A 17,546-nucleotide genomic window follows, 5' to 3' on the forward strand; every position below is an offset into this window, starting at 1 on the left:
TTATTATTAAAATACACTATAATACATGAAAAAAATCACACACATGATTTTTTCTGCTTGGTATAAAATGAACCCTGCCAATAGAAATTACAGCATTGGTTTTACTCCAGTCTTTGATAATGCACAGTGTGTATTATTAGTAGAGCTGTATTTTTTTTTTTTTTTCATTTTTTCTCTCTATCATTTGTCCCATGTTCAATTATAAACATGTAAATATTTTTATCTTATCTAAAATAACATTAAATATTTACTCTAGATATTATAGAATTCTAGAAAACCTCCTTTAATATCATAACATATTGGATAATATATGATTTACTACAGAATAAATAATCATAATTTCAGTGATATCCAACATTGTGTAGCCATACTGTACTACACAAGCATACTACAAGAGCTGTGTATAAAGAAGTCGCATGTGTGTGTGTGTGTGTGTGTGTGTGTGTGTGTGTGTGTGTTCTGTAAGTTAATGAGAGTATGCTAACTGAAGGGAGTGAGTGCATATCTGTCTCTGGTCAAGGCCTGCTGCAGGTGAGGGTTTAAATTTGAAAGGGAGCATCACTCACAGGCATGAAACCTTGTTATAGGGCAGAGATTGAAGGGCACAGCACAACAGCAGATACTAAAACCATGCCTAATGAATGAATGAATGAATGAATGAATGAATGAATGTATTATGTACCCCAAGCCAGTGAAAGAGGTCTGGTGTAAAATTCTGTTGTAGAGATCACAGAGTTAGAGAACTGTTTACAGCAGTGGTGAACAGACCTTGAAGTTACCTTAAATAATTATTATATAAAATTGACTGTTGAATACTTTACCACTGCTGTGGAAATTAGATTTGGTCTTAAATTCATTCGTTCAGGAGCGTCACATAAAGGGCACTAAGGCAAATCAGCTTCTTATGAAAACAGTTTTATTGGATTTAGCACTATTTTACCAAATATGTAACTAAGTTCACTTATGGTTATATGAAGTGAAACATTGACTATATTTGCATTGAGGATCCCTGGTTCATATTTGTGGTTCTGGATAGTAAAATGATTAAGTATTGCGGTGTCAACTCCTGTATCCTCTTTGTGGTTTTAGATGAAATAAAAATAATATAATCTGTAGGTTGTTACTTGTTCATTTTGAATAGCAAAATTGGCTATTATTGCAGTGTGGACCTCTAGTGTCGTACTTAAGGTTATTTATATTAAAAAATAAGGTTATTATTACAATGTGGACCCATCTCTCCTACATGAGGTTGTGTAGTGTGGACCACTCTTTCCTACATATGTGTTTAGATGGTTAGAAAATTGGTAATTTTTGCATTTGGCCCCTTGGCACCTATTTTTGGTTCTAAATAGTAATATTGGCTATATTTGCAAAACGTTTAAAAGTAAATGGGTAGATGGCTCTCTCCCCACATCACTCCAAAGGGTGATGTCACACCAAAAAAGGATGATTTCAGCAACACAAGATGTCTGTGAGCTGATGTATCGGAAAAGAAGACACTGCCCTTTCCTCCAAGCATGCTAGTCTTCACCCTCCTGGTATTGAGGCAACACTAGTAATAGGGGGGAGTCATAATGAGTGGGTTGGGCAATTGGCCATGTAAAGTGGGGGAAAAAGGGATCTAAAAAATTAGAAATAAAATTAAATATTTTTAAAACTATGGAGATAAATAACTAAAAGTTCCACTTAAGTAAGGTAAGGAAATAGTTTGCACTTTGTTACTGGACACCTCTGATCACAAGGCCAACTGTGCTCTCTCAGACTCCGGCTGCTGATGACAAGCAGCATGACCCCAGGATTTAATCCGCATCAGCAAATAATTTGTCCTCTATTTCACATCAAACCACTCTGAATGACTTTCTGTACGCTGTATCTCAACCAATACAATCATACACATGTTCTGAAAAATTCAAACACAGACAGATAGAGAGAGAAAGAGAGAGAAAGACAGGCAGGCAGACAGGGAGTCCCCTCCCACACTCTGCTCATGCTTTCTCTACACAGCAAACTACAGTCTAAAAACCACACTGCAGAAAAGTGACAACATAAATGCCTGTACAGCTACAGTATAGCTAACTGTACTAAGTGTTACAGTGTCCCTCTGATAGAGCTGAGAGAACCTGAAACAATAAGATTCTTTACAGCTTTAGTCACTGCCCTAAACTCCACCAGTGACCAATGCACTGTTCTCTCACACCCAAACACACACACTACACACACTACACACACACGCGCACACACACACGCGCACACACAGCCAGACCTGTACAGACTGAAGAAAGTAAAGACTCAACTTACACACAGAGGCGGTTTGGAGGAGATTTCGTGCGGGCTTCATTTTTGTGTCTCTCTCTCTTTCTCTCTCTACGCCCCCTCAGCTATACTATCCTCTCCCTGCTCTACCCCTCCCTCTTCTCCTCTCTTTCCTTCCTACCCTCCCTCTCTCCCTCTCTCTCTCTCTCTCTCTCTCTCTCTCTTCAGTCCCTCGTTCAGCTGGACTTGGCTTCATATCCGAACTTTCCGTTCCACCTTAAATGGGGCAGCACGGACAGTCTGGGTAAACAAGGCGGCGCTTTTTAAGGTGGAACGGAAAAATCGTCTATGAAGACGTAACACTTTTTGCTTTTTTTTTTTTTTTACACATGAAAAAAAATACACGTAATTGACCTTCAACCGTCCAATACAATGAGACGTACAAGTGGGTTATAAATAAATAAAAAATGTATACTTGCAAGAATAAGTTAAAAAAAAGTGTATGTGTGGCTGATTATATTCTTACATTTTTGTTGTAAGGTTAATAAAAACAAGTTTTTCTTTATTTAAACCTTACGGAGAACAATTATAATTAAGCGGTTGTGATCCAAATATTCAGATTGTCATTAAAAAAAATAAATAAATAAAAAATGTTCCCAAAGAAGAAAATCTCCCAAATAGTGATTTTTTTTCTTCCCAAAGATAGTATACATGTCATAGAGGGTTAAACTATTTAGCAACAATAAAGCAAGATCTTAAAAAATACCACAAACTGTTTTGATACAGTATATTATATTATATTAGTATATAATATTACATTACACTTATTATACACAGGTCCCCTCAAACGCTCAGTCTCCCCATTCCAGCCCCGCTAAACAAAGCACGCAGTGAAGTCTCTATAGGCGGGACAAAAGAAACGTTATCCGGCTCTTCCGTCACTCCCAGCGCTCCCCCAGACTGTGCTCTGATTGGCTGACGCCCTGAGTGGCTCCTACTACTAAAGCAAGGATGGGTTGTCTGCTGACTGCTATGGCGTCTCTGCTGGTTGCTAAGATGTTTCTAAGCAGTTTCTAAGGTTTTGCTGTGGTATCTGTGTTGGTTTCTTTGTTGATTTAAATTGGCTGGTAGGTGGTTGCTAAGGAGTAGCTATGGTGCTGTTAAGTGTCTGTTTGGTAGTTGCAAACGTGTTGCTAGGTCATTGCTAATTAATGTATTCACATAAATGATATTAAAATGTGTTTTGTACTACATGCCTTCAAATTTCTGCATATCTCAAAAATTGTGAAGTACGCGGGCATGCAAATTTCTCCCCATTCATTTTCAGTGGGTAAAAAAAAGGCTGGGTGCAGCAGCTTTAGTGGCTAAGCACTAGCGCTAGCCACAATTAGCGCTAGTAAATGCAGCAAGACAGCACTAGTGTTCCGGTAAGCCAGGGCAATATTAGCTAGGGGTCCGTTCCACGTAGCTTTTTTTAACACGGTAAACGCACAGACTACAATCCGATAAACTCACCTCTAAACAGCAAAAGAGCTACGCTTAGCGAAGTTAGCGGCTAAAGCTAATACTGCTCCAGCCTAGAGTCTCTGTGCTGGAGAACTAAACTGAAACTCCAATATAACGCTGTACTTCAGCGGAGTGGATTTACTGCTCCTAACAACCTGACTGGTAAAATTCATACATAAGGTGCACCAGATTATAAAATGCACTGACGATTTTTGAGGTACTTCTGGCTGTTTATTATCACTGTGAGTGTAACCTATATCGATGATCCGCTGCTCCAGCAGATCATCTACAAAAAAAACACAGCCCCTTCTTATCATCACGCAGAATATATGGTGGATAAGCTACATCACAAAACTGTGACGTAAAGTGGTTATGAATATGCAGCCCTACCCCTGAGACATTGACGTCTAAACATTTTGAGATAAGGATTTGGCCTAAATTACCAGTGTTTTTCTTTTTTATTGGCCAGACCACTGAGCAGACCAGCCTAAAAGCTTCAGTGATGAGGGGTAACATTATTATTAGTTTAACTAATGTGTTTTTATTTCTAGTTTTTTTATTTATTTTATAAAGGCAAACAGTGTAAAGACAGAACTGTTACAGTGTCAAGAACGCATTTGTCAAGCTTGATACAACAAACAGAGGCTCAGACTTAAGCCGTTACACCCTAAATGACCCTGCAGTTAACGGCACACCCTTTTTGTTAGCTTGTTCTGCTGTATATGTCCTAGCCTCAACCAGAACAGCGTTGCATAGCATAAGTACTGCAATTTTGGTATTAGCATTACTACCATAGTGTTAACATAGCTATTACTCTGGCTGCTTGCCTCGCTCATCATCGCTACTAAGGTATTAGCATCTCTATCACAGCATTAAGCTTACCTAACCTTGCTATTATGCGATGTAGCTATTTTAGTAGTTGTAACGAGTATAACATAAATAGCTTATTACCTTAAACTCTCAAAACATGGTTATTCCAGATTTCCAAAGATTACCCCCAGATATGGGCCTTACATCATTCTGAATAAAGATTTTACATTAAAAGGAAAAAGGTTTAAATAAAACAACCCTTAATTTATATACAGAAATAATAATACAACATTTCCGGTCCACTTTTAATCTCCTTGTGGAGTCATATTTACTTTTCCATTAATATCTTTTTGCTTAGAATTAAACAGGCTGTTTTTGTTGCTGCACCTTTAAGGCTGATGTAGCTATATAAACTTTGTTCTGATTGGCTGTCCTGTACTATGTAGTTTAACTTAGCAGCCTGAGCTAATACACTTCTTATAACCTCAACATCAATGCAAGAAACAAAAATGCTGTACTGGATTCACATTTGACTAAATGTGTAAATGTATGTGGCTAAAATCTTATCAAGATACACTCCAGATGCAGATTTGAACCCCCGCTCATGCAGCTTTGCCATCAAGCTGCCGGCGCTCAGAGGGAGCACAATTGGCCCTGCTCCCTCCGGGTGGGTAGATGGCGCTATCTCCCCACATCACTCCTCGGGTGATGTCCAGAGCACAGGGCGTCTGTGAGCTGATGTATCAGAACCGAGTCGCCGGCTTTCCTCCAAGCGCGCTGTGAGGCTGCTTGGCCTTCTTGACTTCACATCTGTTAGCCTTCACCCTCCTGGTGTGTTGGGGCATTACTAGTGATAGGGGGAGTCCTAATGAGTGGGTTGGGTAATTGGACTTGTAAATTGGGGAGAAAATGGGAAAAAGTAGAAATAAAATTATATTAAAAAAAAAGATATACTCCAGACACTGGTCACAAGTGTACCAAGTGTAAATGGAGCCTTGGAATTTTTTTACCAATGATTAAAAACTGTATCAAACTTTCAAAAAAAAAGTGATGGACATTCAGTTTTCTATGATTTGGGCTCGTTAATGGGCAGTCTTAAAATCCTTCCAGAGAGGCATGGAAATGAAATGTTTACCATTAGTGTCATGGTTCATTTTTAATCTCAGCTAAGCTTGAGAAGCAGGAATGGCATGACTGCACAGCCAGCAATCATACACTCTGTTTGAAAACAAATTTCAGCTGATGAAAGTTGCATAACACTGAGGTCATTGGGAACAACTTTTAGGTGTGGCGGCTTTGGATTTGAGGATTAGAATTTACACCGTGTCTGCTTTCCAGCATCAAACTAACGCACAGTCCAGAGCGTTGGGGATTACGGAGCGCTAGATAAATATTCATTTATGGAGGCAAATGAAGGCTCGTGTTCACATTTTTCTACTTGGGACGCAATTAAAACAGTCACTGCTAGTGGTATAAAATATTAAACATACATACATAATGACAGAGCGCTGACAGCATATAACAATCACTGCTCTAAGATGAAGGATTGACTCCACTGCTCACTGCAGTAGCATCCAACTTCCAGATTAACGCCCACACCTTCCACTAATGCCACTGACCCCCAGCCTCCGCACGCCATCAGACACATCAGCAGACAGCTTCAGCACAGCTGGATTGCATAATCCTCCCAGAGATGGACTTTTAGAATGATTAGAGTAGTGTAATAGACTGAGATTGGGTCTGAGGACACATCAGGACATGTTCTAATGACTCCTGCTATGCTGGGGATAGACTAATGCAGTATAGATGGACTAAAAGCTGTTAAAATGAATACATTAAATACATCAAAATGTATATATATATGAATTTTACTAGACAGGTTTTAAGGAGCAGTAAAGCCACTCCTCTGAAGTACAGGCTGAAGCAGTATTAGTATTAGCTAAGCGCTAGCCCTTTGCTGTTCAAAAGTGATTATTAGCGACCTGTAGCCTGCTGCTAAGCCTGGCTAGCACTGCTGGAGCAGCATTAGCCATTAACAGTGGTAGGCGAGTATATCAGACTGTAGCGTGCATGTTTACAGTGTTAAAACAAGCAATGTGGAACAAACCTCTAGCTAATACTGCCCTGGCTTACCAGTACACTCAGTGTTCCTCTGTGTACACTGGTCGGGCGGCATTACCCGCTGACCGCAGCTAGCACTAGCAGTTAGCTGCTAATGCTAATGCTGCACCCAGCCTTAGTGGAAATCTGCAAATCGGCTTTACTCGACCAAATAAGGAGAGTTTTCAGGAAAGATATATGTGTAGATTAACATCCAGTGCTCGTTTGACTTTAAAAGAAAATGTTTTTTTTTTATTACAATTTGGTTTACTTAGCTTAGCTTAGCTCAGCTTTACAGGTCTTGCCACCCAGCGGTGAGACTTGCTGAATTAGAAAGAAAACATGGAGACACCCCCGTTCCTTACTAGGGTAAAATCCGGTGCGCCTTATAATCTAGTGTGCCTTATGTGTGAAAATAGACCAGAAAATAGATGTTCATTGATAGTGCATCTTATAATCCAGTGTACCTTATAGTGAAGACTGTAAAAATGTGGTATAATGTGATCTTTCCATTTCCCTCTGAAGGCAAACAGATCATCACATGGTCTTGAATCCACAGACTCAACCTGCCTTGTGTTAACAGTCCAGTTTGGTGGAAGAAACCAACATGGGGAAACAACCCTTCATGTATACAATTTACTTATCTTGTGAAAAATTACCAGAGCAAAAGCAAAAGCAAGTGTTCTTTACCGTCCTTCCCCATTTCTGAATTTTAATAAAATAATGAAATGTGGCAGAACTGGAGTTTCACAGCTTAAACATGTTTTTAAAAAATCTGGTTCCCTGTGGAAAAACAGCCTGGTGAGATCAAGCTGGTCAAGCTAGGCAAATTGTGTTGGTTGACCAGCTCACCTCTTTTCCAAAATCGTCTATGCTCTCATTTGAATGTGATGGTTTATTATGATCAACCTGACCAGGATAGACCTTCAGACAAAAGTAACCCAGCAAAATATATATATCTTACCCTGTATAGTACGTTTTTTATAGCCTTATATTTGTTTTCTATTCTTCTGTGTTTTAATTTACGTTTGAATTTGTTTCTTATTGTATTGTGTTGTTGCTGCTGGATGCCTAAGTTTCCTTCGGGATAAATAAAGTGTCTGTCTGTCTGTCTGTCTGTCTATCTATCTATAAGGTGGTCTTGTGCTAGATATTTCAGAGAGGTCAAAGTGGACCATGATCTCAAAGCAATGTTTCCAACATCTTGTGAAATCAATGCCATGGAAATTTAAGCTGCTTTGAAGGAAAATTAGGTCCTAATTAGGTCTAATACATGGCTTAGTCAGTGTAGTTTAGTAACAAATACCTAAATCAATCAGTTTTTAGAAACCACTATTTTCTAATCAAAACTCAGCTTTATGTCTTTAAAGTGTTATACTTGGTATAAAGAGCATGTTTTGCCTAAACACTGATATGAAGGATCAATAAAGATCAACTTAAAATGTTATTGCAACCTAATAAAAAAAGCTAGGCATTTCAGCTGGTTATGAATATAGTTATGAACTGCTCTCTAAAGCTCAGACAACCCTGCATTTGCATAAAGCACTTAATTGTACATTCTCTTAGTGTAGTCCTTCACCTACAAAATCCCCCTCCAGGACTTCTGGACTCATATTACACTTAAATCTATCGATACTTAATATCCTCCACATCTCCACAGGCTTCGTCATCATTTAGAAAGCCTGTTTAAGAAATCACATTAAGCCAATTCAAAATAAAGTGTAATTAAAAACAGGAGTCCATTCCTCTTTGCTCACACAGAGCCTGCAGGCTTCTCCACTTACATAACTCAAAAGAGCACAGTCCCAGGATGCCACAAGGCATAAGGCATAGGCGGGAGGGAGTAGGGATGAGGGGTGGAGGAGGAGGAGGAGGGGGAAAGTGGCCTGAAGGAGGTGGACTTTGACATTGGTGGTCTGTTATGCAGAAATGCATTTTAGATGTTACATGTTAAATTATCACAGGTTTACTTACTGACATTTCTGTACAGCTGCTTTGGAACCAGCTGCAATAATTTTGAGTCAATAACTGTCTGTAATAATATAAATTAGAAGTTAGAAGAATACTCTCCCGATCCCCTCCCTTTGGAAACCGGGCCACGTGGCAGTAATCCAGCAGGATAATGACCACAAGCACAGCTCCAAAACGAGCATTGCCTTGCTAAGGAAACTGAAGGTAAAGGTGAAGGTGATACTGAGCATCTGTGGGGCATCCTCAAATGAAAGACTTCAAAGCTTGTACAATCACCTACAAGGTGATACAGAACAGCTCCTTCCTACCTGCACTCACTCCTGAAGGCTTACGCTACCTCCCGGCCGCTGCGCTCCTCCAATGAACGTCGCCTCGCTTTGCCAAACATTCACACAAAGCAATCCAGACTGTTCCACCATTGGGGTACTCTGTATGAGAACAAACTACCTTCTACCACCAGATCAGGAGAATCTCTCACTATCTTTAATAAACTCCTGAAGACAGAGCTCTTTAAAGAGCACTTACTCTCCTAACACCTCTAACTAACTACCTTCTACTACCAGATCAGGAGAATCTCTCACTATCTTTAATAAACTCCTGAAGACTGAGCTCTTCAAAGAGCACTTACTCTCCTAACACCTCTAACTAACTACCTTCTACTACCAGATCAGGAGCATCTCTCACTATCTTTAATAAACTCCTGAAGACAGAGCTCTTTAAAGAGCACCTACTCTCCTAACACCTCTAACTAACTACCTTCTACTACCAGATCAGGAGAATTTGGATAAAAGAGTCTGTCAAATGTAATGTAATGTAATTTCATCATGAAGGAGTGGAAGAGAATTTCAATGGCAACCTGTGAAACTTTAGTGAGTTAAGTGCTGAAAAATAATGGTGGTGGCCACACAAAATATTGACGCTTTGGGCAATACCATTTTCACCTTTGTTGCCAGTGGTTTAGACTTTAATGGCTGTGTTAAAAGATATGTTTCATGAAAAGATATAATAAAACACACTGCCTGGACAAAAAAAAAAAGTGTCCACCAAACATTAGGTCACACACTCAGTATTTAGATGGTCTGGATTTACTGGACCCATTCACTGTGGAATTGTTTCGATGAGCTTCTGCAATATCACAAGATTTATTTCAATCCAGTGTTGCTGGATTAATTTTTCACCAAAATCTTGCAGCAGCATTGATGATGGTAGAGTCTGACCAACCGCTGCACAAAGCAGCTCTTCTTCATCCAGCACATCCCAAAGATTCTCAATGAGGTTAAGATCTGGACTCTGTGGTGAACTCTCTCTCAATCCATGTGTGAAAATGATAAATTATGATCTCATGCTCCCTGAACCCTGAACTCTTTCACAATTCCAGCCTCATGAATCCTGACATTGTTATCTTGGAATATGGCCGTGTTCATCAGGGAAGAAAAAAAAATAAATCCATTGATGGAAGAATAACCTGGTCTATATTCAGTATATTCAGGGAGAGTCAGCTGACCTCATTATTTCAGCAAATACTGTTGCTGAACCTAAACCTGCAGACCAACTGCATCATCAACCAACCAACCCCACATCATTTACTTACTTAAATCCAGGTGGTGATTTTGTTTGGCCAGGCAGTGTATTTACAAAACTGAGAGGTGTACTCACTTTTGTGCCTTATAGCGGTCCAGATTTCTGTAAAGCTACACTGAAACCATTGGACAACTGCACAGAGTACAGCAAAGGCCTACAGCACTCTGCTATCAGCACATGTACACTGACTAATGACACTCGTCATTGCGTCATGACATCCGTGGATACGTCATCAGTGCAGACTTGGTTCGTGCTGCCTGCAGAGAGGCCAAGCACACGTGACCTTACCCTGATGCACAGGCCACGAGCTGTGCATGTGTGCGCGTGAGCCCGCCTTGCTTCTAATTGGGCATGGTTCTGACAGTGGGCCATGCAGAGCGTGGCATACCCGCGTGTCTCCTCTTCTCTCCCTCTTTCTCTCTACTGTGAGAATATTCCTGGAGGAAATGCGCGTGTTGCGGGGTAAACGAGATGGGCCAGAAATAATCTGATCCTTTAAATAACTGCACTGTGTGTGAGGGGAGGGGAGCACACCACCGCAGGCAATAAAACATACACATCAACTCTAAGGCCCTTCACTGTTGGACCACATGCGATTTGCCACACACTGCGACTGCATTTGAGAAAGTGAAATAAAAAAGTGCCATGCCGTGCACAGCATTCCATTATCACAGTTTTTAAAAAAATCACTGCGACCTGATTTTGTGTTTGTATTTTTAGAAAACAGCAACAACAATTTACTGGTACTGGACATTTTTTTGATTTTTTAGAGGTTACATGTGATCAGTCTGTTTTTTTTCTCTTCAGTCTAATTATCATATCTCATAAGTAGATTGTGTAAAAAAATGAACATGTTCTGTTTTGGAAGCAGAGTAAAGCCTTTAAAACAGCTAACAAGATACCCCCCTCAAGAGTGCACCACTTGGCCCATACAAGGGATGTCAGACCATCAGAACACAGCAATAAACACGAACAGTAAAAACAGTAAACAGTGTACAATAGGGGTGGGCGATATGGCTCTAAAATAATATCACGATATTTCAGGGTATTTTTGTGATAACGATATACCTGGCAATATAGGAAAACAGAAAAATAATTCATTCATTTCAGGAATATAGTATAATAGTTTAACAGAATAATCATAATGTGGCAAAATAAATAATATAGCATAAAATAATATAATGCAGCAAAAATATTGCATAATATTTAGTGCATGCATATAAACTGCAAACTAAAACAATTATACAATAAATACACCTAAAGCTTCACAGTAAATAATAGACTACTTTTAAGACAGAACAGCCCTATTATCACCATATGGATTTTTAATATCATGATATTTCTGTGTCAGGATATATTGTATACGATATAATATTGCTGGATCCCCAGCTCTGATACATCAGCTAACAGACACCTGTGCTGACAAACATCACATTAGGAGTGCCCTAAGAAAGTAAGGCCAATTGTGCTCTATACGACTCCAGCTTCTATCATAATGACCACACTTTTGTTCAGAATTTAAACAGTGACCAGTATCTTATTTATAAGACTTCTTATCTCCTTTAAAACATACTGGTAGCACTTTAAGCATGGTGTGTGGTCACAAGTACATTTTACAGTGGCTTTCAACCATTTTTTTTTTTTTTTTTGCTGCATGCATGCTAGACATCTTTTCACCGCTGGGCGTGTTGAGTCACTCCGCAGATGGCGGGCCAGCTGCCGGTGCAGTGGGACAAACTCGCTCACATTCAGTAATGTTTACCAGTTTAAAAGCATGAATTATGCATGGCTGTCCTCATTGTGAAGTTTGAGGCAGGGCGCTGAGAGACGATTTTCTGCTGTTGTTGTTTCCTGTGCAGGTAGGAGAGACTGAGACAGAGGGAGGAGAGGTGAAGGGCCCCGGGGGCCCGGCAGCTTCAGCTAATGGAGAGCTGACACACATCTGCCCAGGGCTCTGAGAACTACATTATAATTCAGCAAACACAACTGAGAGGTGAGTGAGGATGAAATGTGAAAATGTGATTGGTTCTCTAATATTATTATTATTCTTTTTTTACATTCTACAGGCCTAGTATTGGCTTAAATGACAAAGAAAGACATAAAAGACACAAAAGAACTCTGGTTCTTGAACTAGTCCCATTAAAGCTTATAAGAACCATGGTGCTTTTTAGTGAACCAACCCGCGATTCCACCAGTTTTAGTGGAACTGTCAAAACGTCACATCATACGTCATTAACAGAGAGCGCTGTACAAACAGACATGCACACAGATGTAATCACAAATCGCTCTGATGAAGCTGGTATTCCTCGGTTCCCACTGCAAACGAGCATTCCTGGTTCCAAAACCTACTTTAGTTGGTGGAAACGTGGTGCAAACTAGGGGTGTGCAATATCGTATCGTACACGATAATATCGTCAAAAATGTTAAATATCGTGAACGATATTATGCCCTAAAATATCGTACCAAATTACCCATCCCATTTACCATTATATCTACTAGAGACAGATTATATCTGTCCAGTATCATTTATTTTACTTTAATCCTGGATATATGGAGATATTTGGAGTGCATTATTATTAGTATCATGGCATTCTGGATCATTTACTTCTGTTACATATCTGATAAAAATTCTTGTATTTTTTTTATTTTATTATATTAAATTGTATGTAATGATAAAATATTTTTTCTTGCAGTGTATAGTGTATTTTTTAAATATTTTTTTTAAAAGTGTTTTGCCATATCGCCAAAGAGTATCGTTATCATGAAAATACCATGAAATATCGTGATATTATTTTAGGGTCATATCGCCCACCCCTAGTGCAAACATTTAAAAAAACTACGATGAAAAAACGCTATAAGTGGCGCTGCGTTTGTCCCATGTTAACCCTGGCAGTTGCATTAACTGCTGCAGCTATGGAAACGGGTAAACTGGCTACTTTTCTCGTTAACATGTAATCACTGAGCTTCAGTAAGGTTGCTGACCATAGCTAGTTAATTTACCGCCACCACAAGCATAGTAGAGACGCCATTTAGGACATTAAAACACTTATCTCCATTTTTGTCGAGTTTTAGTTTACTACATAATTTTAACAGACAAACTGTTCCTTACACTGTGCCAAAAATGTCTTGATGAACGGACCAATAGAAACTCTGCAAGATGACCTGAAATAAACTCTTTTTACATTGACTTCCATTGAAACTGTACAAGTTGTTTGCTCTCTCCTGTAAAGTTGCTGTTTTGGAGATAAGTGTTTTTCATTGGAGAGCGATGATATATATTAACTGATCAATTACAGAGTAAGACTCGTCACTGCTTGCCTCTGTGTGTCAATCTGGCAACCTGTGAAAGCTTTGTATCTGTGGAGGAGCGGGTGGGGCAGAAATCTCTATCCATTGTTTGGAAATTTGGAATTATTGTTCCTTTGAAGAAGCATTACGAGAGAATTGAGAAGTGTGTGGAGTAGTATCAGAGGATTTTACATGAATATGACTTGTGCTACACAGTGTTACTCATTCTTGCCCATTTCTGCAAAATTACAGAGTGCAGAAATCAGTGGGCCAAGCACAGATCAGCAATTTCCCCTGTCATAGTCAGAGGAGCATCAACAGGATTTTAAATCTGTTATTTAAAATAAAATAAATGCTACGTTACTATATTATATTATCTTTCCAGCAGTTAGAATGATGTTTTCAGGGCACATTTTATATTTTCCTCTCACATACACTGGTAAACCTAAACTTTGGGCTTGTTCTGGGCTCATTTTTACTGCATTGCTTTCCCACAGAAGAATTCTGTTTGAACCGTAGATCAATTTTGCAATTTTCTGTGCAAATTTCTGCAAAATTGTGCAGCCTAGGTGCAAAATTTATGGCTTTTCACAATGCAAGACACGCAAACATGGAGCTGTACTCATATGAGAAAGTTTTTAGCCATGCAGGCCTATACAACATGTTTCAGCAGTTATGTGACAAAGTGAACCAATCACCCAACCCTACATGGAGCACCAGGAGTGGATAACTTCCAAACATGCAACAGACTGCATCCAGAGTCTGTTTGAAGCAAATGACAGAGCACCACAGATTATTTTTTCTGGGCTTCTCACATGCTCAGAAACAGTTTTCACACTTGACCAATTGTACCTAGCTCTCAGAGCAAGTGCTCCTGGGTCTAATATTGACAATTATTGTATCTAATATCAGACGAATAAGGACAATATATTTACCAATCTAGATTTCAGCCCACAGCTTGCACTGAGCCACAAACTCGCCATTATTTAAAACAGTCCAAAGTTAAATAACAAACCATAGCTGTTGTTTGTTTAGCGATATTTAAGTGCAGAAACACCACAAAGCAAGACTTAAGCTCTTTCCGGACAGGATTAATTTCTCAGGGGGACGTCTGTAAAAAGTTTCACACTTCTTTTCAGTGATAAAACTCTTGCATCAAGACTACAACTGAAAAAACAGGAGAACCTGTGAGTTTTCGGCTTTCTCGGTCACATGACATCACAACCAGTAGCTCCTCCATTTTCACTCACTGTTTTGTTTACATGGATCTCCATGGAAACAAGCGCCCAAAGTGCAATTACGGTGTGTAGCAGTGGACAAAAATAGCTATTTTATTAAACACGAGGAGACGAAACTCAGAGATGTGAGTCCATACAGAACTAAAATTACCTGAGGACCACGGAGTTCAGCAAAAAACAGTAGGTAATTCAGCCTGTACATTTTCTCAGAGGACGTCTAAGAAAGACACTTACATGATCGTTCCGGACAGGAATAAAATCACAGAGGACCCTCCCCCTATAGAAGAGAAAATTACCCCAGGACCAGATAGGGCTTTAGTTAGTTGTAGTTGTAGAGTAAAGCCAAAGTGCTGAGCACTAGAGGTAAGGCTAGGGTGACCAGACGTCCTCTTTTTCCCGGACATGTCCTACTTTTGAGACCTAAAATAAAGCCCGGCTGGATTTCAAAATTGTCCGGGATTTTGTTTGACTGCCCACAGTACAGTGCATTGTGATCAGAATTGCCATGCCGTTCAATTCCACTCCATTCCAGGTTTCTCTGTATCGCAAATTAGTCACGCCCTTCTCCTCAAATCTATCTACTTTATGTTAGTAAAAGGTATGCCCGCACTGAATAAGAGTAAAACAGTGTCAAATGCTTTTAAGACATAGTTGCGTTGCATGAATCCATAAAGCAGCCCTGTTTGTAGCCTGATACAAATACATGTTATAGCTGTTTAAAGGAGGAAGCACCTTTAAACTGACGAATTAGAATTGAGCTATTATATCAGAGAAATTCAGAAAAAAAAATGTGTCCTCCTTTTCAGAAACCCAAATTTGGTCACCCTAGGTAAGGCTCCATTCTATCATTTAGTGTGTTTTATCAGTTTAATCATTACCTTCCGAAGGTTTTGGAGAGATAGTGTTAGGAGTGAGCTAGATAATGAAGCTAACTATAGCAGTGCTAGTAAGTTAGCAAGTAATATCAGCAGTTTTAGCTAATAAAAAAAAACAAAATTAATATAAAAAGAGCTCTTGTATAAGAATGTGTATTTTATATCAGCAGTTTTGTCTTGGAATTGGACCAGAACAGAAAAATTTTTGAGAGTTCTCAATCATCAGATCATATATACTGGCAAAACATGTGGTCTTAAACTGGCCTTTGAAGCTACAGCTGCACTATATGCGCTTCAGCATCACCTGCACACTATTGTGAAGTTGACAGACACACAAGTTTCAAGTTTCAAGTGTAAACAAGTCAGTGAGGAGCTCTGAGCTGTGTAGAGAGCACACATCAAATGCAGATGCTCACACTGGGTGACAGCACCAGTGGGGATTTTATACTGATTTAATGATGTAGTTAATAAGCCATGGAGAATAGCTTAGCTTGCTCGTAGCTCGACATAACTCTCTGCATAATGTTAAGCAAGGAATGCTCCACCATATGCCTACACTGCAATACTTTCAGATTCCTTAGCCTCATTAATTCCCTCTCTCTCTCTCTTACCCTCTCTGCACAAGCCCCCCACTCAATCAATTAGGGTCTGCCAACAGAGTCTGCAAACACCCCTGGAAAGACCACCATTTGCATAGCGGCCTTTGTAGCAAGCAGGGCAAAGCGGCATAAACGCATTATCAGAAATAACAGAAGCCTGAGTCAACAAAGCTCCTGCAACCCTCAGAACACAGAGCCTGACCTTAGAGAAGGGGCTCAGTAGCGCCAGCTGGCTGAAGAAGAGCGTCATGATATTTTGTATTAGTGCGTTACATGTTTGACCACACACACAGACGCTAACGCGATTAGCTCAAAGACTGAAAGTGAATGAATAGCGGCTGCACAAATGTGTTAAGTGCAGTGAGTGCAAATGCTTTTGTCTTAGTGCCAAATGGCACATAGAGGATTCTTTTTGTAGGGAAACAAAATATACAAACATGCCAAAAGTTATTATTAGACAGTGAGGTAGAACACTGGCCAGTGTGCTCATGACAAGGCGATCGAAAGTATCGAAGTTTCTAAATAAAGCTGAAGCATGCCTTGATAATCTGTGCATAAACTAATGCAAAAAGCATTTAATATTTCTCAAGCCTCAGCATCACATGTGCGTCTTAGAATACATAACATATGGCATTACAACCCACAGTAGACAGTGCAGTGGGTGATCATCGTGAAAGGCAGTGTCTGGCCAAAATCATCCATATTTAATGCTGGGCAAACAAAACGCATATCCCACAAGTCAGTGCAGCGATTTTTTTAGCTTGCAGGGGACATTATGGCAAAAGACATGGGACACAATCTTAGTTCTGGTCCAATGATGTCCCCTGACATTTAGCATGTCAGTGTGCTAAATACTATAAGGAGCACCAGGTTATAAGGCGCACTATCAATGAACGTCTATTTTCTGGTCTACATGAGGCGCACCAGATTATAAGGCGCATTTTAAGCAACAATAGTAAAGAACAAGGGTGTCGCCATGTTTCCCTTCTAATTTAGCAGGTCTCACCACTGAGGATGCCTAAGTTAATAAAACTGTAATTCTTTCAAAGTTATTTCTTTTATCTGTTTATTTGGGTGAGTAAAGTGCTTCCGTTTATTTTCAGTAAACTTAGATTTCCAGTATTTTAGCGCGGTTAGCACCAGCATTAGCTGCAGTTATTAGTGGTTAGCGCCAGTAAATTCCACCGAACAGCGCTACAATGAGGAACCCTGCGTGTTCTGGTAGCCCAGGATGACATCAGCTTTATTGGACTATTTTTGTCCAATAAATCATTTTTTACCTCTGAGCGGTGAAAAAGCTAGCGCTGCAGTTAGCAGCTAATGCT

General features: G+C 39.6%; 1 protein-coding gene across 5 annotated transcripts in view; it reads right to left on the minus strand.

The window, feature by feature from the left end:
* trim3b (tripartite motif containing 3b) overlaps positions 1–17,546 on the minus strand; it is a 71,148-nt gene that overhangs the window by 35,385 nt on the left and 18,217 nt on the right. Inside the window, exon 1 of one of the 5 annotated variants that reach the window (XM_049468931.1) lies at positions 2,299–2,429. The exons of the other annotated variants lie outside the window; for them this stretch is intronic. The gene's annotated coding sequence lies outside the window, so the exon portion shown is untranslated. Of the gene's footprint in view, positions 1–2,298; positions 2,430–17,546 lie in introns of those variants that run through there. 5 annotated transcript variants of the gene reach the window in all.

Source organism: Astyanax mexicanus, chromosome 20 (genome assembly GCF_023375975.1).
Source record: "Astyanax mexicanus isolate ESR-SI-001 chromosome 20, AstMex3_surface, whole genome shotgun sequence".
Classification (NCBI taxonomy): Eukaryota; Metazoa; Chordata; class Actinopteri; order Characiformes; family Acestrorhamphidae; genus Astyanax; species Astyanax mexicanus.